Raw genomic sequence first — 26,077 nt, 5'->3', positions numbered from 1 at the left:
CACAGCTGCCCTCTCCCCACAACTCTACTTTGATTTAGTCCCTTCTCACTCTGTCCCTTGTAATGGTTTGCTTGGCCCGTAATGGGCTTTGTTTGAAAATATTCAATTGGTTACACAAATGGTTTACTGCTGGTGATGATATGTCTAGATTAGAGTGGTGCTGGAAAAGCACAGCAGGTCAGGGGGGAGCTGGAAAATCAACGTTTTGGCGAAAGGCCTTTTCCAGCACCACCCTAATCTAGGCTCTGGTTTCCAGCATCTGCAGTCCTCACTTTTGCACTGCTGGTGATTATAGGTTAATCAAAAGCAAAATGGCGTAATGATAATTTTGATGGTGGGAAGGTTGCTGTGCTCACATTTCTGGGTCAGAGAAATGGGGAAAAAGAACACTTCACAGCTCACAGAACGAGAACTGAAAAGCAGTTAAATCAAACCAAAGGTTCAGACAGGGAGGGAATATTTCCCTGGAGTTTGAGTAGCTGGAAAGTGATAGTGTCTGGGAATAGACAGGATTGTGTTTTACAGAGGTTGAAAGCTTTAAAACTGTTATATTCAGACAGTTTACGTTATTTTCTTTAATTTTATTTGCTGTGCAAAAAGCTTTTGCAACATTTTAAAGACAAATTTACAAACCTTGTGTTAAAGATAAATGGTAAATAAAATCCATCAAACCATCCCTCACTGAAAACTGTTGTGGAAATGCAATCTCCTGGAGAATCCCTGCCCCCTTCTTCCTACCCGGGCTCCATGACTATATACATACCTGGGAGATAGCAGCAGGAGGCCATTCGGCCTTTCAATCCTGCTCCACCATTCAATGGGAAACAGCTGACCATCCAGCTCAATCTCCTGTTCCTGCTGTGTTCCAATCCCCTTTCGTGACTTTACCTTGAAGAACTATATCTAAGTCCTCATTTAGCTTCACTGCCTTTTGTTCCAGTGGCGTTGCGATGTTACTGTGTGGGTGTAGGCAGAGGTAATGTGATGGTGCTGCCTCCTGGAAGATGCACTCAGCATCCCTCATCATCCTGCAGTAACATCAACTGGGTTTCAGCAACTCGAGATAGAAACCGTTTCCAGGATATGGGCATCACTGGCTCAGCCAGCATTTATTCCCCATCTCTCGCTCCCCTTGAGAAGATGGTAGTGAGCTGCTGTCTTGTACCATTCACAGTCCTTTTGGCCCAGATAGACCGACAATGCTGTGAGGAGAGTGTTGCAGGATTTTAGCCGAGTGATTCTCCATCTTTGGTTCATCAAATGCTGGTTAACTTAATCACGATCTGCACGTGATTTTGAGATTTCAGTCTGCAAATCTTCACTATCTCACACCCTGTATAAAGGAATATGTACAGATTAGAAATTCAGAACAGACAATTCTAGTTTCTCTGGAATATCTTTTTCCCCTTTCTCCCCCCAAAGCTGTAACCCTCCAGCCCACTTACTCTCTCCCACCATTCTGACTCTCCTACCCCCTAATGTACACCCTCCCCATTCTCATGGAGTTATTGATAAACAGATCCATGCCACCACTTCCCGTCCCTGGTTAGACTCTGCACCCTTTCTGGGTTCACTTCCTTTCCCTTCAGTTGCTGCAAGTCAATAATGTAACAGCAGAATGAAACAGACGGAAACAGAAAGGGAGGTGGAAGATCCTGGACAGAAGAGGAACCTTCAGTCTGGGACAATGGATCACATCCTTCTTTGTTTCTCATTGGTCGATTCCAGTGTTATGACAAGTTGCGAATGGAACTTGGTCCCATCTGGGCGTAGTGTCACTTTGACCCCCCCAACAGATCAATACTATAGACAGATGCGTCCCTTCTCCAGCCAATCACAGTGTGAAATGCTTTCCGCGAGTTACCCGAAAGAACATGCTTCAAAACCCGCCCACATTCTGTACATGTACAGTGCTGGGTTTCCCCACACACGTGTGGTCCCTGCCTCAGGGCTTGTGGGAGATGTAGTCCCCATGAAGCCTCTGGAGACCTGTCCCTGGAAAGTGAAAGAAAGTGTGGGCTGGAGGGTGTTGTGTATCGGATATCCATTCAGACACACAGGACATGTGGGCTGTCACTGGGATTTACCGAGACATCCACTTAGACACCCGGACTTCTGACGTAAGGAATATACATTCAGCCAATTGCGGAGTGGGGAGGTTAATAATGGGGAGCAGATTTTAAGCAGAGGTGGCTCAGTGGCTCGCACTGCTGCCTCACAGCGTCAGGGACCCGGGTTTGATTCCAGCGTTAGGCAACTGTGTGGAGTTTACACATTCTCCCCATGTCTGCATGGTTTTGTTCGGTGCTCCAGTTTCCTCCCACAGTCCAAAGATGTACAGGTTAGGTGGATTGGTCATGCCAAATTGCTCACAGGGTCCATGCATGTGCTGGTTAGGCAATTAGCCATGGGAAATGCAGGGTTACAGGGAATGGGTGGGTCTGAATGGGATGCTCATCATAGGGTTGGTGTGGAGTCGATGGATGAATACCCTGTTTCTGCACTATAGGGACTCTATTCAATTCTCATGAAGAAGAATGTACTTGTCTCAATGTGTTGTGAATCTGTGGAATTCCCTATTCAAAATGCGGTGGATGCCAGGACAATGAGCCAATTTAATGAAGAGATACAGATTTTTAATTTGCAATGAGTTGAAGCGTGAGAGAAAGCAGGCGGGAAAATCCAGCTGAGACCGAGGTGAGCTCAATCATTATGGTATTAAATGGTGGAGCTGGTTCAAAGGGCTGCATTGCCTCTCCTGTGCCCAGGGCTTATCTTACGGTAATAACTGGAAAGAGGAATCCAAAACTCACCATCTTCACCAAAGGAGATTTTCAGAAACAACAGGATAGTCAGGTGGATTAGCGTTCCAAACTTAGGTAGTGAGGAAGCGTGTAGGAGATAATGATTTTGCAATTTTAAACTGAGGGGAGACAGTGATTTATGGTTTTAGACTGTGTAGTACACTCACAGCGTCCAGAATACTCTGTTGTGAATATCTATTCTGGACTTTATTACAAAGCCAAGGTCGCTGACAATGAAACCCAAAACACTCAGGAAACATTGCCTCCCCTCGTAATCTGATAAAAAGACTTGTCATTAATCTGGTTGAATTTAGAACACAGATGGAAAGCAGGAAGATTAAATCCAATCCCAAGATACTGTGCTTCAACAAAGGAGACTACAATAGGAGGAGGCAGGAGTTGGCGAATGCAGAGTGGAAGCAAAGACTTTACTGTGGGACAGTTGACAGAAAGTGGAGGAATATCAAAGTAATTTTTCAAATTTCTCAGCAAAAGTATATATCAGTGAAAAGGAAGGACTGTAGGAAAAGGAGTAATCTGCCATGTCTAAGGAAATAAGGGAGTCTATCAAATTGAAGTAGAAGGCATACAAATTGGCAAAGACCAAGGAGAAATTTGGAGATTGGAAAAACTTTAAAGATCAACAGAAAGCGAGATGGAATTGGGATAAAAAGTGATGAGTAGCTATCCCCAGGGACAGAATAGCAGTTTACCCTGCTAGAGGGAAACCTATTGTGTGGGGAACATATGGACTCTGTAATTGTTGAAGCACAATTGTTACCATAGAGATAATCCTGATCAAGTTAAAAATCACAGCACACTCCAAAAGCTTGTACTTCCAAATAAACCTGTTGGACTATAACCTGGTGTTGCGTGATTTTTAACTTTGTCCACCCCACCCCAACCCCAGCTCCTGCACATCAGAATCCAATAAACAGCCCCACTGAAACTGAAGCACCTGTCAGGTACTTGAGGGAGCCACAGGGCCGTGGGGGAGGGGTATGTGGTTTAAGAACAAAGTGCTGAACTGAACTAGACTTTCTAACTGCCGTTGCCATGGAGATAATACTGAGAGACAGTCTCTATTCAAGGTCCCAAACCACAAAGGTTTAAGAATGGGAGTGGCACATCGGACAGGCGGGGAGTTACCTGATGCTGCCTGGAGGTGTTTTGCATGTACACTATCCAGGTAACTGCCGTGTCTCATCAATAAAGACTCAAAGAAGACCTCTCAGAGTTCTGTGCCCAGTTATTCCTATCCAGCAGGGTTCAGGAATATGAGTACACAGCAGTCAGTCTTCACAGTGGAGGATACGAAGAGCATGGCAGTAATTGATAAGGAGAATGAGGAAGGCGAGGACCAAGAAACAACCATTATCACGAAAGAGTTAGAGCTGGGTAAACAAGTCTCATTGCCCTGATGGAATACATCCCAGGATACCAACAGAGTTAGGGGGAGAAATAGCAAATGCACTTAGAGTTATAGAATCCTACAGCAGAGTCAGGCCCTTTGGCCCAAAATGGCCCATGTCAATCAGAATGCCCATCCACACTAACCCCATTTCCCCGCACTTGGCCCATCTGCTTCTGAAACTTTCCTATCCATGTATTTGTCCAAATGTCTTTTACGTGTTGTTAATATACCCACCTCAACCACTTCCACTGGCAGCTCATTCCATATACATATCACCTTTGTGTAGAACAGTTGCCCCTCAGGTTCCCATGTATTCTTTCTCCTCTAACTTTAACCTGATGCCCTCCAATCCTTGAGTCCCTGCGAAAAAGACCGAGTGCATTCACCTTACCCATGCCTCTCATGGTCTTATACACTTCTATAAAATATTCCGCCGCAGTTTCTTCTGCTCTAAACAAAAAAAAGTCCTCACTTATCCAACCTCTCCCTGTACCTCAGACCCCTGAACCCTGGCATCATCCTTGTAAATTTCTTCTTCACCTTTCCAGTTGAATAACTGAAACCTACACTGCACTCATCACATTTCCAGTGTTTCCTCACGGCACTGGAACCGATGTGACAACACCAATGGATTACAATCAATGATTGATAACTCACTCCATTACAACAATCCCATTTTCATAGCTTTTTCCATGATGCAGGAATCCTTTAGTCTTTCTGGTTTCATGACTAATTGTCCTCATACAAAACCAATCCGTGGCTTGACTGTTCCAGGGAAACGTGCCATGATTTTTTTAGACTTTCAAAAACCAAGTCCCCACGCTAACATGGACTTGGCTGTGTCTCAGTAATGTTTCCAGTCACACTGAGATTTGAAATATTCACCCACGGACAAAATGCAAACCTTTCCTTCCAGATGAAAAGGCCAATGATATTCAGATCAGCACGGATCAAGTAACATGAAGTTCAATTTGAATTTCTCAACTGCAAATCCCCCCTTTCAACACTCTACAGCAGAGAAAACAAAGTGCTGGAGATCCTCAGCAGGTCTGGCAGCATCTGAAATGGGGACAGATGCAGGAAACATTGCAGCCTTGAAGAAGTGTTTAGATGATCACACCAGGCCCGTGCGCTTGATGACCATTATTGATAAGGTGGGGACAGGGATCCCTTTCTGGAAGGGCCTTGGTGAGACCACACCTGGAGTACTGTTTACACCTTTGTTCCCCTTTTCCAAACAAGGCTCTCCTGGTAATTGAAAGAGAGTAAAGGAGGATCACCAGATGAGTCCTGGGATGTGAAGATAGTTAAGGACTGCAGATGCTGGAAGTCAGAGTCTGTACAATGTGGACCTGGGGAGGTGCAGCAGGTCAGGCAGCATCAGAGGAGCAGGAAGGTTGATGTTTTGGGTCAGGACCCTTTGTCAGTCTTGATAAATAGCCCTGACCTGAAACGTCAACTTTCCAGCCCCATCGTATTCATGCTGGTCATCAAGCACCTATTTATTCTAGTCCCACGTTCTGGCACTCAGCGTGTAACCGATATTGTAGTGCATGGTGTGATCATCTAAACACTTCTTCAAGGCTGCAATGTTTCCTGCATCTGTCACCATTTCAGATGCTGACAGACTTGCTGAGGATCTCCAGCGCTTTTTGATTTTATTGTGGATTTCCACCATTTTCCTGAAGCACATAGAGTCATCGACATGTACACAGCTCCATATTTTGTTGACTCACATTCCTGGGATGTCAGGACTGATGGCTGAACAGGGACTCGATCTTAGTTTAATCCTCCTTTCCTTTGGCTTTCTGAGCTGCTAACTACATCACTAATATTCTACCTCCCATTCCCTGTCCTGAATCTGACCCTCTAAGCCTACACTTTAGTTCCGATCCCCCTGCTAGACTAGTTACAAGCTCACCAACAGAACTGGCAAAAGCCCCCAACCAGATTTGTCTCAGCTCTGCCCAGGGGTAACCGGTCAGGCTGGTATAGGTCCCACCTAACCCAGAAACAGTCCCAGTGCCTGAAGAATCAAAACCCTTCTCTGGTACACCATTTCCCCAGCCACACATCCAGCTGATCTGCCTTCTCATTCCTGCTCTCATTAGCACATGGCACTGGGAGTAAGTCTGACATTATTACACTTCAGGAGCTACATTTTAATGCATGTCTACTCTCCCTATGTCCAGCCTTCAAGCCCTCATCCCTCTGTTTAGCGATGTCCTTTGTATCTGTGTGTTGCACGACCACGGCCTGTTTACCCTCCAGCTCCAGAATGTCCTGCAGCCACTCCATGATATCATGGATCTTGGCACCAGGGAGATTACATACCATCCTGGATTCATGTCTGTGGGCACAGAAGTGCCTGGCTGTACCCTGATTATTGAATCCCCTGCCACTATAACCCTGCCACTCTCATTCCTCTTGTTGTGATCAGCAGAGCTCTCTGTGGTGTCATTAACCTGGCTGATGCTGATTTGCCGAGGAGCCACCCCACCCATTCCCGCCCTTACAGAATCCCAAGTGATATACAGTATCTGTATGAGAAGGGGATAACAACGGGGGACTCCTGTACTCACTTCCTGAGCCTTTTACTAGATCTGATGGTCACCCATTCCCTTTCTGCCTGTGTAACCCTCACCTGCAGTGTGACTAACTCACTAAACGTGCTGTCCATAACATTCTCAGTATTGCAGATGCTCCACAGTGAGTCCACTCACAGCTCCAGCTCTGAAAAGCAGTTTCCCAGTAGCTGCAGATGGGAACCCTTGCTGCACACATAGCTGTCAGGGACACTGGAAGCGGCCCTTATTTCCCACATTGTGCAAGAGGAGCACACCACGGGTCTGAGGGCTCCCGTCACAATGTCTCTCTACATTCATCTAGTTACTCCTATTAAGAGAATTTAAATGAGTGAGTAACCTTCCTTCACTTCAAACATGTCCATTATAATAACAAAAAAAATCTTTACTTAAGCTGATATGTCATACTTTAAAAACTTAAATACTCCACAGGTATCACTGACAAATTGGCAATTCCCATTGGGAATGTGAATTTCTGAAAGGCCTGAACTAAAACAGAGTTTCAGCTTCACCTTCTCCCCGTCTCACCTCACTATTTACACCCAACTCCAAAACACTCTCATTGAGCCAAGCAGCCCTCATAGTGCAGCCCTGTCATTTTCATTGTCTGCTCACACCTACACTGTATTGTTCCAATGCACCTCAATGGGAGCTCAGACCAGCATTGCATCTTTCAATTCAGCCCTTTGTAACCCCAGAGTCAAAATGGACTTCAGCAGTTTCTGAATGAACAGACAGTTGTCAGAATCTGGAACGTTCCACCTGAAATGGTGCTGGAATTTGAGTCCACGAGAAATTTGCAGAGAATTGGAAGTAGGGAGTTTACAGATTAACATTATAAAGTGGATGATTGAGACTAAATCTGACAGTTCCTGCAAAAAGACAAGGTGTAATTTGGATAAGTCTGTGTTCTCTCTCAGGCCAATACCTCCTTCCGCAGCTACAGGGCCAAGAATTGAACACATACCCCAAGGGTGATCCAACCATGGACTTGAACATCGTTCTGCTTTTGGCTTGACAAAAATATTGAAGATATTTTCCCACATACAGAACAGACAAACCTTTCTCGTTCCACAGTTAAATGCCAATGATATTCAGATCCCGATGACTCCGCTGACTGTAGAAACTTGTTTATTGAGATCCCAGTCTCAATTATCCTCAATTAATATCCTATAAACTGAATTCACAAAACAAAGCTCAGTCAGTGCAAGATGAATAGTGAAGACAAACACTTCTCTTGGTATGTGTTTGATGTGTAAATGCTCCTCTTCAAATCACCCCGCCCCCACCCAGGAAGAAGACATGTTCATGCTCCTTGCTGTACCTTGCCCCAAATAAAGATGGTGGCCATAACCCAGGACCTCTCACTGCCTGAGGCCCAAGCCATCTTCCCCTTTGCTGCAAACTTGGGACCAAGAGTTTCTAATTCAGACGAACGACCTGCCCAGAGTGTAACTAAACCCTCCCAGTCTACACTGATACATTTCATCTGGTTTCTGCTGCCACTCTCCCCTTTCCGCCTCCTGCACACACCATGGGTTATCGTGGGTCCAGTGACCCTTCCTCAGAACCGATGACAGCTGGGAAAATTAGAATCCCTTCAGGAAACAGGCCCTTTGGCCCAACAATTCCACACCCACCCTCCGAAGTTTATCCCACCCAGACCCATTCTCCTATTCTATTACTCTCCATTTCCCCCGAACTAATGCACATCCCCGAACCCTACGGGAAACTTAGCTGGGCCAATTCACCGAACCTACAGATCATTGGACTACAGGAGATAGGGGTTAAAGAGTAAATAATAGGTGGGGACAGAGCCCAAAGAGACACAGGAACATTTGGAAAGATAAAGGAGTGGGAAGGTGGAAAGCTGTTAATGGAGGAGACAGGAACCTTCTAGAATCTCAGTGGCGGTGGTGGAAATGGCGGCTGATGATCTACATTGTGCCTGCAAAAAAGACCTTGAGCTTCCAATTGCCTGCTCTTTAACACACAAGACTGTTCCCTGTCCAACATCTCTGTCTCATGCTTACTGCAGTGTTCCAGTGAAGCTTGATGCAAGCTGGAAGAACACTTCAGAACATACCAAATGGCTTCCTATTTCAAGGACTGCAATTTCCCCTCACATGTGGTCAACAATGCCCTCCAGTGTATCTCCTCCACTTCCCACACCACTGCCCTTGAACCCCACCCCTCCAAATGCAACAAAGATGGAATCCCACCATCCTCACCTTCCATCCATATACAACACATCATCCCCTGCTCTTTCCACCATCAGATCCAACCACCTGAGATATATTTCCCTCCCCACCCCTTTCAGCATTCCACAGAGACCATACCTTCTGTGACTTCCACGTTAGATCCACGGTCCCCACCAACCCACCCTCCACTCCAAGCACCTTCGCTTGCCACTGCAAGAGGTGGAAAACCTGTGCCCACACCTTCCCCTCCCCTCCATCCAAGGCACCACTGGATCCTCCTACATCCAGTAGAGATTTCCCTGCCCACCCAAACACCTCACCTATTGTGTCCTATGCTCTCAGGACGCCAAATTGTGGAATATTTCATGGAACATTTCTGGGACACATGCACCAACCAACCCCACCGCCCTGTGGCCGACCACTTCGGTTACCCCCAGCCCCTCCGTCACCACGCTGCCAAGGACATGCAAGTCCTCCATCCCAAATCCGAGCCACCCGACACCTGGAGGAAGAACACCTCATCTTCCATCTTGGGAACTTTCAACCACACGGCATCAAGGTTTCCTCGTCTCCTATCCCCCAACTTATCTCAGATTCAACCCTCAAACTCAGCACTGGCCTCTTGAACAGTCCCACCTGTGCACCTTCCTTTCCAATTATCCATTCCACCCTCTCACCACGACCCTCCATCTACAACCACCTATTGCCTCCCTAGCTCCCTTCCCCCCAACCTCAAACCCCCCTCCCTATTTATCTCTCAGCCGTATTCCAGCACCCACATTTCTTATGAAGTGATGACATGCCCAATACATCAATTCTCCTGGTCCTTGGATGCTGCCTGACATCTGTAGTTTTCCAGAGCCACACTTTAACACAAACCGGAAGAACAACACCTCATCTCCCACTCAGGGACCCTGGAACCCTCTGGCTTCAACATCAAATTCAATAATTTTAGGTCCTGAACTCTCCCACGTCCTAGTGTCTTTCCCCCCTACCCCACATACCAGGCCTTGTTATCACGTTGCCTACCATTACACATTACCTATGGTTAGCCACTAACAGTCCCCATAAACAGCTATTCACCCTCCCCCCGTCAGATCGTTATTCACTCTTTGTCCAACTGCTCTTATCTCTCTCTTTGGACTCTATCCCCACTTATCATTTACTCCTTAACCCCTACCTTCTGCATAAAAACAGACTTTTTTTTCTCAGTAACATCAGTTCCTGAGGAAGCGTCACTGGATCAAAAATATGAACTGATTTCTTTTCACAGATGCTGCCAGATCTGCTGAGCTTTTCCAGCACCTTCTGGTTGTTGTGTGTGATTTACAGCATCCGAAGTTCTTTTGGTTCTAATTTACCCGGAGTATCTAATTCAGGTCCAGCAGACTGAAACAGCGTTTATCAACCTTCCCAGTCCACACTAACTCCATCTCTCTCCCAGTATCTGCTGTCTCTCCCACTCCTTCACATTCAGTCCCCCCTCACAGTGACACTGCGCCTGCAAAGCTGATGGTCATGTGTTGGCCTGCTGGACCCACCCCTCATTCACTCCCATTGGCTGGAGGATCATGCCAATTCTCCTATTGGTCTGAAGCTGTGTCAATCAGCCAGGCCCCATTGTGACCTGAGTGGTGGGATCCTCCCAGGTGCATCAGAGGCTGAGGGGTGACCTCATAGAGGTTTATAAAACCATGAGGGGCCTGGGTAGGATAAATAGACAAGGTCATTTCCCTGGGGTCGGGGAGTCCAGAATGAGAGGGCATATGTTTAAGATGAGAGGGGAAGAATTTAAAATGGATCTGAGGGGCAATTTTTTTCCCCCACTGAGGTTGGTGCGTGTATGGAATCTTCTGTCGGGAAGTGGAGGATGTTGGTACAATTAAACCATTTGGCATTTGGACGGGTATATGAAGAGGAAGGGTTAGAGTGATATGTGCCAAGTGTTGGCAAACGGGTCTAGATTAGGTTGGGATATCTGGTCAGCATGGACCAGTTTAACCAAAGGGTTTATTTTCATGCAGTACATCTCTCCGGCTCTGCCCTGTGATGAGCTTCATCATTCACAGTGAATGGGTCAGTATCACAGAGCACAGGGGCTGGAGGCTATTCAGCCCATTGGGGCTGTACTCTCTCCCTCTGGAGATGGTGCCAGTCAGTCCCAACTCACCTCCCATTTGGACATAGCCCTCCAAATCCTTCCTTAAAAATGTTAAATTTCAAATTTGTTTTGACAATAACTACTGAATCTGCATCCAGCTGTCGGTCAAACTGTTCCAGATGCTCAGAACTTAGTGAGTAAAATAATCTTCACATTTTTCTTTGCATTATTTGCCAGTTCCCTGAAAATAGTTACTAAAAATTGTGACGTTAAAGATTTCTCACTCTGTCTCTCTGTAAATGAAATACCCTGGAAACAAATCAACTCCTGGTCGAAATCACTGCTTAACCTTCTCAGCTCCAAGGAGAATTGTCTGACCTTCTGCTAACTCTCCGTAAAAGAGAAACCTATCTTAATTTTAATTTAATTTATTAGTGCCATAGAGATGTACAGCACAGAAACAGACCCTTCAGTTCAACTTGTCCATGCCGACCAGATATCCTAAATTAATCTCGTCCCAGATGCCAGCCCTTGGCCCATAGCCTTCTAAACCTTTCCCAATCACATATCCAATGAGATGCCTTTTAAATGTTGTAACTGTACCAGCCTCCACACTTTCTCTGGCAGCTCATTCCATACACATACTACATTCAGCTTGAAACTTTCCCCCAAATATCCCTTTTCAATCTTTTCCCTCATGCCTGTGCTTTCTAGTTTTGGACTCACCTAAACAGGAATAAGACCCTGGCTGTTTACCCTATCCATGCCCCTCACAATTTTATCAACCTCTATGGTCACCTCTCAGCATCCGATTCTCCAGTGAAAACAGCCTCAGTCTATTCAGCCTCTCCCTATAGCTCAATCCCTCAACCCTGGCAACATCTTTGCATCTTTTCTGAATCCTTTCAAGTTTCACAGTATCATTCCAATAGCGGGGAGACCAGGACTGAAAGCAGAATTCCAGAAGTGGCTGAATGAATGTCCTGTACAGCCGCAAAATGACGTCACAGCACCTGTACGCAATGCACTGACCAATAAAGGCAAGTACACCAAACACTTTCTTCACTACCCTGCCTATCTATGATTCCACTTACAAGGAATTATGAACCTGCACTCCAAGATCTCTTTGTTCAGCAACACTCCCCAGGACCTTCCCATTAAGTGTCGAAGTCCTGCCCTGATTTGCTTTTCCAAAATGCAGAACCTCACATATATCTAAATTAAACTGCATCTGCCACTCCTCAGCCCATTTGATCGGAGTCTCATTGTATTTTCAGGTACCTTTGCTATCCATTGCACCTCCAATTTTGGTGACTATTGTAAACCTACTAACCATAGCTCCTGTATTCACATAGAAATCATTTATATAAATGGCAAAAAGCAGTGGACCCAGTACCCAGCCTGACAGCATATTGCTCATCACAGTCTTCCAGTCAAAAAAGCATCCTGCACTATGACACTGACTGCTCAGCAAGGTTAGAGCTCATGGCATACAGGAAGATCTAACCATTTGGATACAGAACTGGCTCAAAGGCAGAAGACAGAGGGTGGTGATGGAGGGTTGCTTTTCAAACTGGAGGCCTGTGACTAGTGGAGTGTTACAAGGATCACTGCTGGATCATTTCGTCATTTATATCAATAACTTAGATGTGAACATAGGAGGTATAGTGAGTGAGATGACACCAAAACTGGAGGTGTAATGGACAGTGAAAAAGATTTCCTCAGAGTACAATGGGATCTTGATCAGATGGGTGAATGGCTGAGGAGTGGTATTTTAGGAAAGCAAATCTTAGCAGGACATATACACTTAATGGTAAGGTCCTGAGGAGTGTTACTGAACAAAGAGGCCTTGGAGTGCAGGTAGATAGGATAGTGAAGGCGGCATTTGGTATGCTTGCCTTTATCGGACAATGTATTGAGTACAGGAGTTATGAGATCATGTTGCAGCTGTACAGGACATTGGTTAGGCCACTTTTGGAACGTTGCATACAAATCTGGTCACCCTCCTTTTGGAAGGATGTTGTGAAACTTGAAAGGGTTCAGAAAAGATTTACAAGAACATGGCCAGGGTTGGAGGATTTGAGCTAGGCTGGGGGTTGAATAGAGGTTGAATAGATTGGGGCTGTTTTCCCTACAGCGTCAGAGGCTGAGAGGTGATCTTATCTATGTGTATAAAAACATGAGGTGCATGGATAGGATAAATAGACAAAGTCTTTTCCCTGGCGTGGGGGATCCCAGCACGAGAGGGCATAGGTTTATGGTATGAGGGGAAAGACTTTAAAGAGACTTGAGAGGCAACGTTTTCACACAGAGGGTGGTACGTGTATGGAATAAGCTGTCAGAGGAAGTGGTGGAGGCCATTATGATTGCAACATTTAAAAGACATCTTCACGTGTATATGAATAGGAAGGATATGGGCTGGGTGCTGACAGGTGGGACTAGATTGCATTGGGATATCTGATCAGCATGTACTGGTTGGACCGACAGTTCTCTGTTTCTGTGCTGTCCATCTATGACTCTTTGACCTTCCAGCCAATTCCGTATCCAAACAGCTCGTTCCGCCAGATTTCTATGGTGTTGAACCTGCTAACCAGTGTGTTATGTGAAACCTTGTGTCTTTCTCAAGTCCAAGTTACTGATTTCAATGCACAAAGCCATGCTGACTCTCCCTAATTATTTCTTGCTTTTCCAATGACATGTAAATCCTGTCCCGGAGAATCCCTTCCAACAACTTCTCTGCCACTGACTTCAGGCTCACCGGTCTATAGTTCCCTGGCTTTTCCTTACCACCTTTCTCAAATAATGGCACCTATCTTCCAGCACCTCACCTGTGGTGATCGATGATACAAATATCACAGCGAGGGGCCCAGCAAAAGCTTCCCTAATTACCCACAAAGTTCTGGGATACACCTGATCAGATTCCAGGGATTTATCAAACTTTATGCATTTTAAGACATCCAGTACCTCCTCCTCTGTAATTTGTACACTTGCCAAGTTATCACTATTTATTTCTCCAACATCTCTAACTTCCACATCCCCTTTCAGTAAAAACTGACGTGAAATACTCACAGAATCTCTCCCACCTCCTGCTGTTCCACAGACAGTCTTGTTGATCATTGAGAGTCACTATTCTCTGCCTAGTTATTCTTTTGTCTTTAGTGTATTTGTAGAATCTCTTTGGATTCTCCTTAAACCTATTTCCCAAAGCTATCTCATGTCCCCTTTTTTGCCTCCTGGTTTCCCGCGAGTATACTCCTCTTGCCCTTATAGTCCTCTAGGGATTCACACAAACAGTGGTCTGTACCTGCCATATCCTTCCTTCATTTTCTTGACTAGAGCCTCAATGTTCCAGGTCATGCAGCATTCTCGACACCTCCCAGCCTTGGCCTTAACAGGAACATACTGTCTGTGTAGTCTCATTGTCGCAGGCCTATGGAGGCAATGGCAGAGGAGGACAGAGAAACAATCATTATAAGTAAAGAGGTAGCGTTGGGAAGGCTAACAACTTATCCTTATTTCTGTAATTCCTCTCTAGTCTCAGAACTATCACTATCTCTGCATCAAAAACATCTCAATCTCTGCAACATCCTCCAATATCTAATCTCCTCCAGTCTCAACACCCTCTCTATCTTTAATCTTGTCCACCCTCACTAATCTCTGTGATGTACCTTTCTTTAATTCCAGCCTTCAAGAAAACCCATTTTTATTTCAGATTCCTGCAGTTAGAGCTCCAAAATGACCCGCTTAACCTCTGTCACATTTTCCTCCAAAAAACATTAATCAATCACGTATCAACTATTCTAATATCACCTTCTCTGACCTGGTTTCTATTGTGGCTTGTCATATTCCTATATTACACGTCTGTGGTCTACATGACGGAAAACGGTTTTGTGGTCCATTGGCTTTATGCTGTAAAGAAATCTCCCAGCTAACTATTTTAATCCCATTTTCCAGCACTGAGCCCATAGACCTGTCAGCCTTGCCCTTGCAAGTGTGTTCCTAAATAGATTTTAAATGCCATCGGGATTTCTGTCTCTCACTCTCTTCCAGACAGTGATGTTTAGTGCAACTGTTGCTCTATGCTATCACCCACAGGGTTCAGAGCAGCTGGGTCTGTGCGAAACACAGATCGCCCACACATTGTGAAGGGTGGCAGGGTCCCTGAGAGAGGGCACAGGAGATTTACCAGGGTGGTTCAAGGAATGGGGGATTTTAGTTGCAGAAATTGGAGGATGTTCACTTTCTTTAATATTGTTGGGGGGGGGTGCACTGATGCAGGCAAGTGGAGAATGTTCCAACACAACCCTGATGTGTACCTTATAGAGAGCAAACAGAGATTGGGGAATCAGGGGTTTGGAAAAGACTGAGATTGTTCTCCTTGTAGCAAAGGAAATTTGGGGAGCTGTGACAAAGCGGTTTACAAAAGTTACACGTTGTAATAATAAACCTTAGGCCCATCAGCTCATTATACAAGGGTTACAAGACACATGTTGAAGATTTGGGAAGATCTATTGAGAGGATGGTTTGATTCAAAGGAGAACTTTTATTCAGCAAATGGTATTGATCTGGAACACAATACTCTCACACAATATGAATATCCAGGTCCTGATGAATGGAGTAATTGTGTCAGAGTTTGGCGTTACAATGACTGAGCTTACCATCTGAATATCTGCCTGTAATACAAGTTTATAAAATCTGTCACTGTCAGTTCAAGTTTGAAACTCATACAATCCCCTCCTCCTGGTCCAGGACGACTGGACACATTACCCCTGGTGGAGGTTAGCAGGCACTTCAAGGGCAAATCTATGTGGGTTTCTATGAGTTTCCACCTTGGGACTTCATGTGACTGAACATGGGACAGAATATCCCAAGATTCAGTGAGATATAGAGAGCAGGATTTGCTTCCTTTTCTTTCCTTCCGTGCTGCCGCTGTGCCTCCACAGTAAGACATGGGGTGTGAAAGGCTCATGCACCTTGATGGGCAAGATGTCTCCATTCTGACCAATGGGCAGCAAGCTCCTCCCAGTCATGAAACAGAGTATCCCTGAAAGATAGCAACTGAGCATGCTCATAGTACATGTTTCGAATAATGAGAGGGGAAATCTCCTAGAAAAGGCATAACAGGAAAGTTCCAAAAGGATTATAAACAGTTTACAGAGAGATATTCACAGGATTACCTGGGCAACAAGTTGGCAAATGGAGTATAACTTGGGATAAACTGTAGAAAGCTGCACCACAAAGGGACTGGGGGAAAATGAGCAGGAAACACAGGAAGCGAGCACACAGTTACAACATGGAATCAGGAAAGGGAATGGAATGTTGTCCCTTATTTCAAAGAGTTTGCAATATAAGAGTTTGGAGTATATACCTTAGGGCAACTAAACAAATGGCAAGTGAGACCACATCTGGAGTAACGGGAACAGATTTGGTCACTTTATTTAACCAAATAGAACATTTCAGAGAAGATCCATTGGGATGATCCCTGTTTTGAAGGGATTATTCTGTAAGCAAAGACTGAATAAATTGGGAATCTACTCACTGGACTTTGGAAGAATGAGAGGTGATCTCTTTGAAACATACAGGATTCTGTCGAGGTTTGACAGGGTAAATATGGAGAGGATGTGTCCCATTACAGGTTGGTCTTGAACCAGATTCTGGGTCACTCGCGGAATCAAGGGTTCTGTTTCAGATTTGTCAAGTTAAAGTCAACACCAATACAGGGTAGGGTTTCAGTAGCAATGGAGCTGGCGTGAGAAGGAGATAAGCAACGTTTTTGAGATTGGAATTCCTGGTGTTTGTAATTGTGTAGATGTCTGATCAGAAGGTCACCTTGGGCTCAGATATGAGAGCAATATTGTGAAGAATGTAGTTCTGCCTCAGACACTTCCCAGTGAGAGGGAGGGACACAGCAGTAAGGGAAATGAATTTGGAATAGCAACTGAAGGCAATGGGTTTAAGAATTACAGTGTTTCATTGGAGTGAATTGCAGCCAATTGAAGCGTGGTAAGCAGTTTGACAACTGAGTAATAGTGGAGTAATGGAGAGGGATGATGGGGAGGGAGAGCTGGACATTGTCAGTGTACATGTGAAACCTAACAATGTGCTTTTGGGCGAAATTACCTCCTGGCAGTATGTAGGTGAGAAACAGGAGGGACCAAGGATAGATCCTGGAGGGACACCAAATACAATGAATTCAGAAAGGAAAGGGAGAGTGGAGATGGAGCAGGATTTGCCAATGATGGTGAGGTCAAATATTAGGTTTTAGCAGAATGGGAGAGAAGGACATAACCAGAAAAGACAGACAGATCATGGAACAAGATCTGTGAATTGCAATGGGGGGGGGGTGGGGCGTGGGGCTGGGGGGTGGGGGGCGGGAGAGAGAGCGATGACAAGCGGGAGGATGAGACAGAGATTTGGAATGTCCATCATTTAGCTACACTAGGGTAAATGGTCAAGAAAATCTCTAATAAGGCTTGACAAGAGACTCTAGGAAATGCAAGTTTAGGACTAAAATGAGGAGCACCCTTGTCAGGCACTGTGGCTCGGTGGGCTAGTGGAGAGGGAGGAAAGAAGCAGAGGCAGCTGATTGGATTGTCTCAATGTTATGGACAGAGAAACCCCATGTGCTCCTCACTCTTGTTGTTGGAAGGGAGGATGGAGGAGACAGGATAATAGACATTGTTTTCGAAATTAAAAAAAACAAAACCTGTGATAGTGATTCTAAAAATAAGTGAACAAACCTGTTGCATTTATCACGAATATTAAAATATACAACTGAAGTTCAGGTTTGAATCCCAAATTGGTAGAGGGTTGCTCTGAAGTCAAGAAAAAAAAAGAAACTGGAATGAAGAATCTACTGTTTGCCACGGAACCACTGGGGATGTTCTTTCTGCCATTGACAATGTCCTTGAGGGAAAGAAACCTGACAGCGGCCCATCAAATCACTCATTGTATTAATCACTGCACAGTCTCAACAAAGGACGGCACAGTGGCTAGCACTGCTGCCTCATAGTGCCAGAGACCCGGGTTCAATTCCTGCCTCAGGCGACTGACTGCGTGGAGTTTGCACATTCTCCCCGTGTCTGCGTGGGTTTCCTCCGAGTGCTCCAGTTTCCTCCCACAGTCCAAAAATGTGCAGGTTAGGTGAACTGGCCATACTAAATTGCCCGTACTGTTAGGTGAAGGGGTAAATGTAGGGGAATGGGTCTGGGTGAGTTGTGCTTCAGCGGGTCGGTGTGGACTTGTTGGGCCGAAATGCCTGTTTCCACACTAAGTAATCTAATCTAAAAGGAATGAAACTGGATGGACCACATTACATCTACCAATGAACTAGCAAATACAACCACACAATCAGCCCTATTGACTCTGCAACTTCTGCCTCACTGTGGACCAACAACAGCAGCAGAACTGTACTCCAGCCCAATCTGAAATCACATGGCCTGATATCCCCCAACCATTAACATCAAGCCAGGGGAATCAACCCTGGTTCAATAGTGAATGCAGGAGGGCATGCCAGCAGTACCAGGCATACTTAAAAATGAGGTGCCAACTTGGTGCAGCTACAAGCAGCACAAGCAACACCAAATAGAACTAAGTGATCCCATAAACAATGGATTAGATCGGAGTTCTGCAGTTGTGCCACACCTAGTCAGGAATGGTGATGGACAATTACAGCATCACAGATATCCCACCCTGACTGATGGAGGGGTCTCCCACATCCATTCCACAGATAAGAGGACAGCATTTGCAGCAATTTTCAGCCAGCAGTGCCAAGTGGATGAGCCTTCTCAATTGGTCCCTGACATCACAAATATGAATCGAAATGGTTTAAAACTCATGTCAAATCAGATCAAGAAATGGATAAGCAGTGTAAAGGTTATGGACCCTGCCAATATTCTGGCAATAATACTGTTGGCTGTGCTCCAGAACCTGCTGCCCACCAAGGCAAGTACTGCTCCAGCACTGGCACCTACCGACTTTGTGGAATATTGCTCAGGGATGTTCAACACAACAACACAGGGCAGATCCAACTCAGCCAATTCCCCTCCATCAGTCCACACTCGCTCAGCAGTGAGGTGATGGAAGGTGTCATCAACTGTGCTGTCAAGCAACTGCTCAGCAATAACCTGCTCAGCGATGCCCAGTTTGGGTTCTGCCTGGGCCACTCAGTTCCTGAGCTTGTTACAGACTTGATTCACAAACCGACAAGCTTCTGAATCCCAGAGGGGAGTCGAGGCTGAGGCCAGACCCCCTCCAAGTCCTCTATTTCGACTTCAGTGATATCACCTGACCTCACCACAGTCTCAGCTCATTTGCTGAAACTCTCATTCATTCCTTTTGTTGACTCTAGATTTCATTATCTAAACCCACTCCTGGCCAGCATCCCACATTCACCCTCCCGATAATCTCAAGAATATTGAAAACTCTACTGCTGAAGTGCTCACTTGTACCAGAACTTGCTGATCAATCAAAAGACTCCCATTTATAATCAACAACAATTTACTTTCGCACCTTTGAATTAATTGCTGGCTGTAATCATTCCTATCTCCCTGTACCACACACCCTTTCATATCTCAATAACTCATTATAGATCAGACTCTCAATCATGTGTTTATTTTTGAGTTCACCTGTGTGACTGTTTCTATAGACTCCAAGGGAACATGGTCTGGAATCCCCACTCTAACCCACTAAGATCTACTTTCTTCCTTTAAGGCATTCTTGAAAAACTGCTTATTTGGCAATGGTTTTGATCACTGGACGCAATATTCTCCATCTGTAGCGTTATGTCAAAAGTTCTCAATAATATTTTTGTGAAATTAAAACCATGATGAATTGTACAGATGATATCTTCTACTCTTCAATATCGCTGAGTGAATAATCTGTAATGTCTCTTACCCAACCACTTTCACCACACAAACTGCAGCAGTACAAGGAAGTCAAACATCACCCTCTCCACAGGCAACAAGGCTTTGGCATTGATCACTGGTTTCTGTGGAAGGAGAAATACACAGTTGATGTTTCAGGGAGTGCAATATGAATCACAGGGAATGAAAATGGTGCAGAATTTGACTGTCAGAAATTGAAGGAAAATGCACTCGCTTATTGGACAAAAGAATTCTTGACTGTCAAAGACATTGTGGAAAAAATAACCTGATAATGGAACAGCATATGGTCAGGAGCCAGGCAGCAGTGGACAATTCGTTTACATTCCTGAAGAAGGGCTTATGCCCAAAACGTCGATTCTCCTGCTCCTCGGATGCTGCCGGGCCTGCTGTATTTTTCCAGCTCTACATTTTTCAATTCATTTACAAAACAGCTGTGAAAATAATAGTAAAATACTATACAGAGCAAAAATACACCCATGAGAGACTGAGGAAGCTAGATAATGAACAAGTGGACATCAGAGAACCCAGAGATGAACCAGAGCAGAGTTCACTTTTATGATCCCACAGTCAAAGTTGTCTAGCACAGAAACAGACTTCTTCGGTCCAACCTATGCCAACCAGATATCCTAACCTAAGCTATCTGCCACTCCTCAGCCCATTGGCCCATCTGATCAATATCCCACTGTACTCTGAGATAACCTTCTTCATTGTCCACAATACCTCCAATTTTGGTGTCACCAGCAAACTTACTAACTATACGGCCTCTATTCACACCTAAATCATTTAAATAAATGACGAAACGAGTCCAGAAAAAAAATCCATTTCTCTGGGTTTGAATGTGCTCTTTGTAAATCCTGCACTATGACTCTTTTTATCAGGGATGGCTGGACAGACATCCTTCTGAACTTTGCCCCCTACAAAGCTGGCGGCCGCGCACGTGTCCAGTGAATCATTGCCCCGAATAAAGATGGCGGCGATCACTCGGGCCGATTACTCAACGAGGCATATTCCCGTTTGCTGCAAAAACGGAACTAAGTTTCCAAATTGTATTTTCCGACGTGCAGCAAATGATTGTAAAACCTCTCAGATCATACCAACACCATTTCCCTCCCGCTTCCTGCTGTTTATTTCTTTCCTTCCCGACAGCACTCCGCGCGCGCACACACATTCCAAACATCCGCGCCCACCGCGAGGATGGTCACGTGGTATAGTCTAGTCCCGCCCTCAGTCACTGATTGGCCGGAGGACCAATGCCCCGCCCGGTCCTCCAGCTCCTCCCCTGCCTTTCCATTGGTCCGCCGCTGACATCAATCACTTCTTCGGTCCAACCTGTCAATGTTAACCAGTTATCCTAACCTAATCTATCTAAATTAAATCCTATCTGCCTGTCCTCAGCCCATTGGCCCATCTGATCAATATCCCATTGTATTCTGAGATAACCTTCTTCATTATCCTCAATACCAACTGTTGGCTGGAGCTTGCACACTGCTTCGTGGCTTTTGTTGCTGTTTCTCAGTTACAAGAGTGAGGGACAAAGTTAAAAATCAGACACCCAGCTGATGAAGGACCAGCAAAGTAGTGCTTCCAAATAAACCTGTTGGACTATAACCTGGTGTTCTGTGAATTTTAATTTTGTCCATCCTAATCCAACACCAGCACCTCCAAGTCACGAGTGAGGGAGGAATGCATAACATAAGAACAAAAGATCTTGGAAAAAGAGAAGGCCGTCCAGGCCTTTGAGCCTGCTCTACCATTCAATAAGATCATGGTTGATCATTTTGTGGATGCAAAACGATTTACCCACGTTCTCACCGTATTCCTTAATTAATTATTTCTTTATAAAAAAAAAATAACTTAGCTTTAAAAATGTTCATTGAACTAGCATCAAATACTTCCCTGGGCAATGTACTCCATCAAGGTCAAGACATTCCTTCTCAATTCACTCCTAAATTTGCTGCCTCTAACCTTGTTGTGATGCCCTCTTGTCCTAGCTTCACCTGCCAGTGGATACATCCTCTCTACTTCTATTTTATTTATTCCACTCATTATTTTACATCTATCCATTTTTCTGAATTCCAATGAATATAATCCCAACCTACTCAGTCTCTCTTAAGCCAAACCCCTCACCTCCGGAATCAATATAGTTAACCTCCTCTGCAGCCCCTCTCAGGCCAGTACATCCCTGAGCACGTAAGGAGATAAAAACTGCATGCAGTACTCCAGGTGTGGCCTTACCAGCACCCACTATAGCTAGAACACCTCTGCTTTTAAACACAATCCCTTCAGAAATGAAGGACAAAATTCCATTTGCCTTCTGAATTGATTGTTATACCTAGTGACTAACCCTCCTGTAGAAGGATGTTCAGGTGCCTCTGCATATCAAATAATGTAACTTTTTTAAAATTCAAGTAATAATCTTTTTATTAATGTTACTGCAACCAAACATAACATTTTTATTAATGTTACTCCAACCAAACATGAACATAATATTCCACTTGCCAAGCCATTGCCCACTCACTCAATGTATCTATGTTCCCCTGCAAAGTTTCCCAGTCCTCTGCACACTTTGTTCTGTTACTCATCTTAGTCTAATATGCAAACGTTGACACCCTACATGTGGTCCCCAAGTCTAAATCATCTGTATCAATTCTAAATAATTGCAGTCCCAACACAGATCCTAGAGGCACACTACTAGTTACTGATTGCCAGCCAGAATAAGGCTTATTTATCCCCACTCTTTGCTTCCTGTTAGTCAACCAATCTTCTATCCATGCTAATACTCTATCCCATGCACCCTTATATGATGCAACAGCCACTTGCATGGCACCTTGTTGAAGGCCTTTTGGAAATCCAGGTACACCGCATCCACTGGGTCCCCGTTGTCCACCTTGCTCAAAATGTCTTCGTAGAATTCCAAACGATTTGTCAAGCATGACCTGTCCTTCATGAATCCATGCTCTGTCTGCCCAATGGGACAATTTGTATTGAGATTCCCTGCTATTTCTTCCTTGATAATAGAGCCAAACATCATTCCAACTACTGAGAATAAACTAACTGGTTTAGAATTCCCTATCTTTTGTCCACCGCCTTTTCTTACAGTCCTTCCTTTTCACTGGAATATGCCTTTGCTGAGCACTTCCTAAAATGTCTTTGAAAATCTTTCACTGCTCATCAACTGTCCCATCATAAAATCGTTGTTTCCAGTCTACATTATCCAGGTTCTCCCTCATTCTATTTTAGTTCCTCATGTTCAAGCACAGGGCCAAGGTATTAGATTTTATCTTCGCACTGGAGGAGAAAGTGAGGACTGCAGATGCTGGAGATCAGAGCTGAAAATGTGTTGCTGGAAAAGCGCAGCAGGTCAGGCAGCATCCAAGGAACAGGAGAATCGACGTATCAGGCATAAGCCCTTCTTCAGGAATGAGGAAAGTGTGTCCAGCAGGCTAAGATAAAAGGTAGGGAGGAGGGACTTGGGGGAGGGGCGTTGGAAATGCAACAGGTGGAAGGAGGTCAAAGTGAGGGTGATAGGCTGGAGTGGGGGTGGGGCAGAGAGGTCAGGAAGAAGATTGCAGGTTAGGAAGTTGGAGCTGAGTTCGAGAGATTTGACTGAGACAAGGTGGGGGAGGGGAAATGAGGAAACTGGAGAAATCTGAATTCATCCCTTGTGGTTGGAGGGTTCCTAGGTGGAAGATGAGGCGCTCTTCCTCCAACTGTCGTGTTGCTATGGTCTGGCGATGGAGGAGTCCAAGGACCTGCATGTCCTTGGTGGAGTGGGGGGGGGGAGTTGAAGTGTTGAGCCATGGGGTGGTTGGGTTGGTTGGTCCAGGTGTTCCAGAGATGTTTTCTGAAACATTCCGCAAGAAGGCAGCCTGTCTCCCCAATATAGAGGAGGCCACATCGGGTGCAGCGGATGCAATAAATGATGTGTGTGGAGGTGCAGGTGAATTTGTGGTGGATATGGAAGTATCCCTTGGGGCCTTGGAGGGAAGTAAGGGGGGAGGTGTGGGCGCAAGTTTTGCATTTCTTGCGGTTGCAGGGGAAGGTGCCGGGAATGGAGGTTGGGTTGGTGGGGGGTGTGGACCTGACAAGGGAGTCACAGAGGAAGTGGTCTTTTCGAAATGCTGATAGGGGAGGGGAGGGAAATATATCCCTGGTGGTGGGGTCTATTTGGAGGTGGCTGAAATGACGATGGATGATACGCTGTATATGGAGTTTGGTGGGGTGGTAGGTGAGGACCAGTGGGGTTCTGTCCTGGTGGTGGTTGCAGGGGCGGGGCTCAAGGCTGGACGAGCGGGAAGTGGAGGAGATACGGTGGAGGGCATCGTCGACCACATCTGGGGAGAAATTGCGGTCTTTGAAGAAGGAGGCCACCTGGGTTGTACGGTATTTGAACTGGTCCTTCTGGGATCAGATGCAGCGGAGACGAAGAAATTTGGAATATGGGATGGCATTTTTTATAGGGGGCAGGGTGGGAGGAGGTGTAGTCTAGGTAGCTGTGGGAGCCGGTCGGTTTATAGTAAATGTCCGTGTTGATTCGGTCGCCCAAGATAGAAATGGAAAGGTCTAGGAGGGGGAGGGAGGAGTCTGAAAAGGTCCAGGTGAATTTGTGGTTGGGGTGGAAGTTGTTGGTAAAGTGGATGAACTGTTCAACCTCCTCATGGGAGCATGAGGCAGCGCCGATACAGTCGTTGATGTAGTGAAGGAAAAGGTGGGGGGTGGTGCCAGTGCAGCTGCGGAAGATGGACTGTTCCACATATCCTACAAAGAGGCAGGCATAGCTGGGGCACATGCGGGTGCCCTTGGCTACTCCTTTGGTTTGGAGGAAGTGGGAGGATTGGAAAGAGAAGTTGTTCAGAGTGACGACCAGTTCATTCAGTCAAAGGAGGGTGTCAGTGAAAGGGTACTGGTTGGTACAGTGGGAAAGGAAGAAGCGGAGGGCTTTGAGTTCTTCATGATGGGGGATGGAGGTGTATAGGGACTGGTGAAGATAAGGAGTTGGGGGCCGGGGAAACGAAAATCATGGAGGAGGTGGAGGGTGTGGGTGGTGTCCCGAACGTAGGTGGGGAGTTCTTGCACTAAGGGGGACAGGACCGTGTCGAGGTATGCAGAGATGAGTTCGGTGGGGCAGGATCAGGCTGAGACAATGAGTCGGCCGGGCCAGTCACGTTTGTAGATTTTGGGCAGGAGGTAGAAACTGGCGGTGGGGTTGAGGGACTATGAGGTTGGAGGCAGTGGATGGGAGATCCCCTGAGGTGATGAGGTTATGGATGGTCTGGGAGATGATGGTTTGGTGGTGGGAGGTGGGGTCATGGTCAAGGGGGCAGCAGGAGGAGGTGTCCGCGAGCTGGCGGTTAGCCTCAGCGGTATAAAGGTCGGTGTGCCAAACTACTTCCGCGCCTCCCTTGTCTGCCAGTTTGATTGTGAGGTTGGGGTTGGAACGGATGGAGTGGAGGGATGCACGTCCAGAGGTTGAGAGGTTGGAGTGGGTGAGAGGGGTGGAGACGTTGAGACGGTTAATGTCCCAGCGGCAGTTGGCTATGAAGAGATCGAGGGGGGGTAATTTATCTTCACACCTTTCCATATGTATTCTAACTTCAACCAGACAGTGATCACTTCTTCCAAGAGGATCCCTAATTCTGAGGTCATTAATTATTCCTGTCTCATTGCACAGGGGCCAGATCTTGGATAGCTTGCTCCTTGTCATTTACATTTCATACTGTTCAAAAAAACTATCATGTATACACTTAATGAACTCCTCAAGGCTACCCTGATGAAGCTGGTTCGACCAATCTACATGTAGATTAAAATCACCCATGGTAATAGACATGCCATTTTTACAGGCATTAGTTATTTCTTTGTTTATTGTCCATCCCAATGTGATGTTATTATTTAGCCTACACACTGCGCCTATCAGTGACTTTCTTGTTAGAATTTTGAAAGCATCATTTCTGTTTCCCCTAATGTACAGCAATAACAACAACTACTTGCTTTAGATGGAATCTTTCATAATGGCAAATCTCCTAAGGTGTTTCATGGATGATCAAAACATTGGTTAAGGAGAATGATTTTAAAATACATCTTAAAAGA

The 26,077-nt window shown here is 45.5% G+C and overlaps 1 protein-coding gene and 1 long non-coding RNA gene across 4 annotated transcripts in view; one reads left to right on the top strand and one right to left on the bottom strand.

Moving 5' to 3' along the window:
• LOC140458563 (uncharacterized) overlaps positions 1 to 26,077 on the top strand; it is a 183,786-nt gene that overhangs the window by 66,729 nt on the left and 90,980 nt on the right. The gene's annotated exons all lie outside the window — the stretch shown is intronic.
• Positions 604 to 21,172, bottom strand: LOC140458565 (uncharacterized). 3 transcript variants are annotated; one of them, XR_011953553.1, is made up of 6 exons: positions 21,085 to 21,172; positions 20,256 to 20,421; positions 20,001 to 20,094; positions 14,410 to 14,535; positions 7,865 to 7,980; positions 604 to 1,333 (listed from the first exon to the last, which is right to left on the bottom strand). It is a non-coding gene; the product is annotated as an uncharacterized lncRNA (long non-coding RNA). The 3 variants fall into 3 exon arrangements; XR_011953554.1 differs by lacking the exon at positions 20,256 to 20,421 and having other exon boundaries at positions 607 to 1,333; XR_011953552.1 differs by lacking the exon at positions 21,085 to 21,172 and having other exon boundaries at positions 608 to 1,333; positions 20,256 to 21,058.

This window comes from Chiloscyllium punctatum, chromosome 33 (assembly GCF_047496795.1).
Source record: "Chiloscyllium punctatum isolate Juve2018m chromosome 33, sChiPun1.3, whole genome shotgun sequence".
NCBI classification, from domain to species: Eukaryota; Metazoa; Chordata; class Chondrichthyes; order Orectolobiformes; family Hemiscylliidae; genus Chiloscyllium; species Chiloscyllium punctatum.
This window is presented reverse-complemented; position numbering and strand designations above follow the sequence as displayed.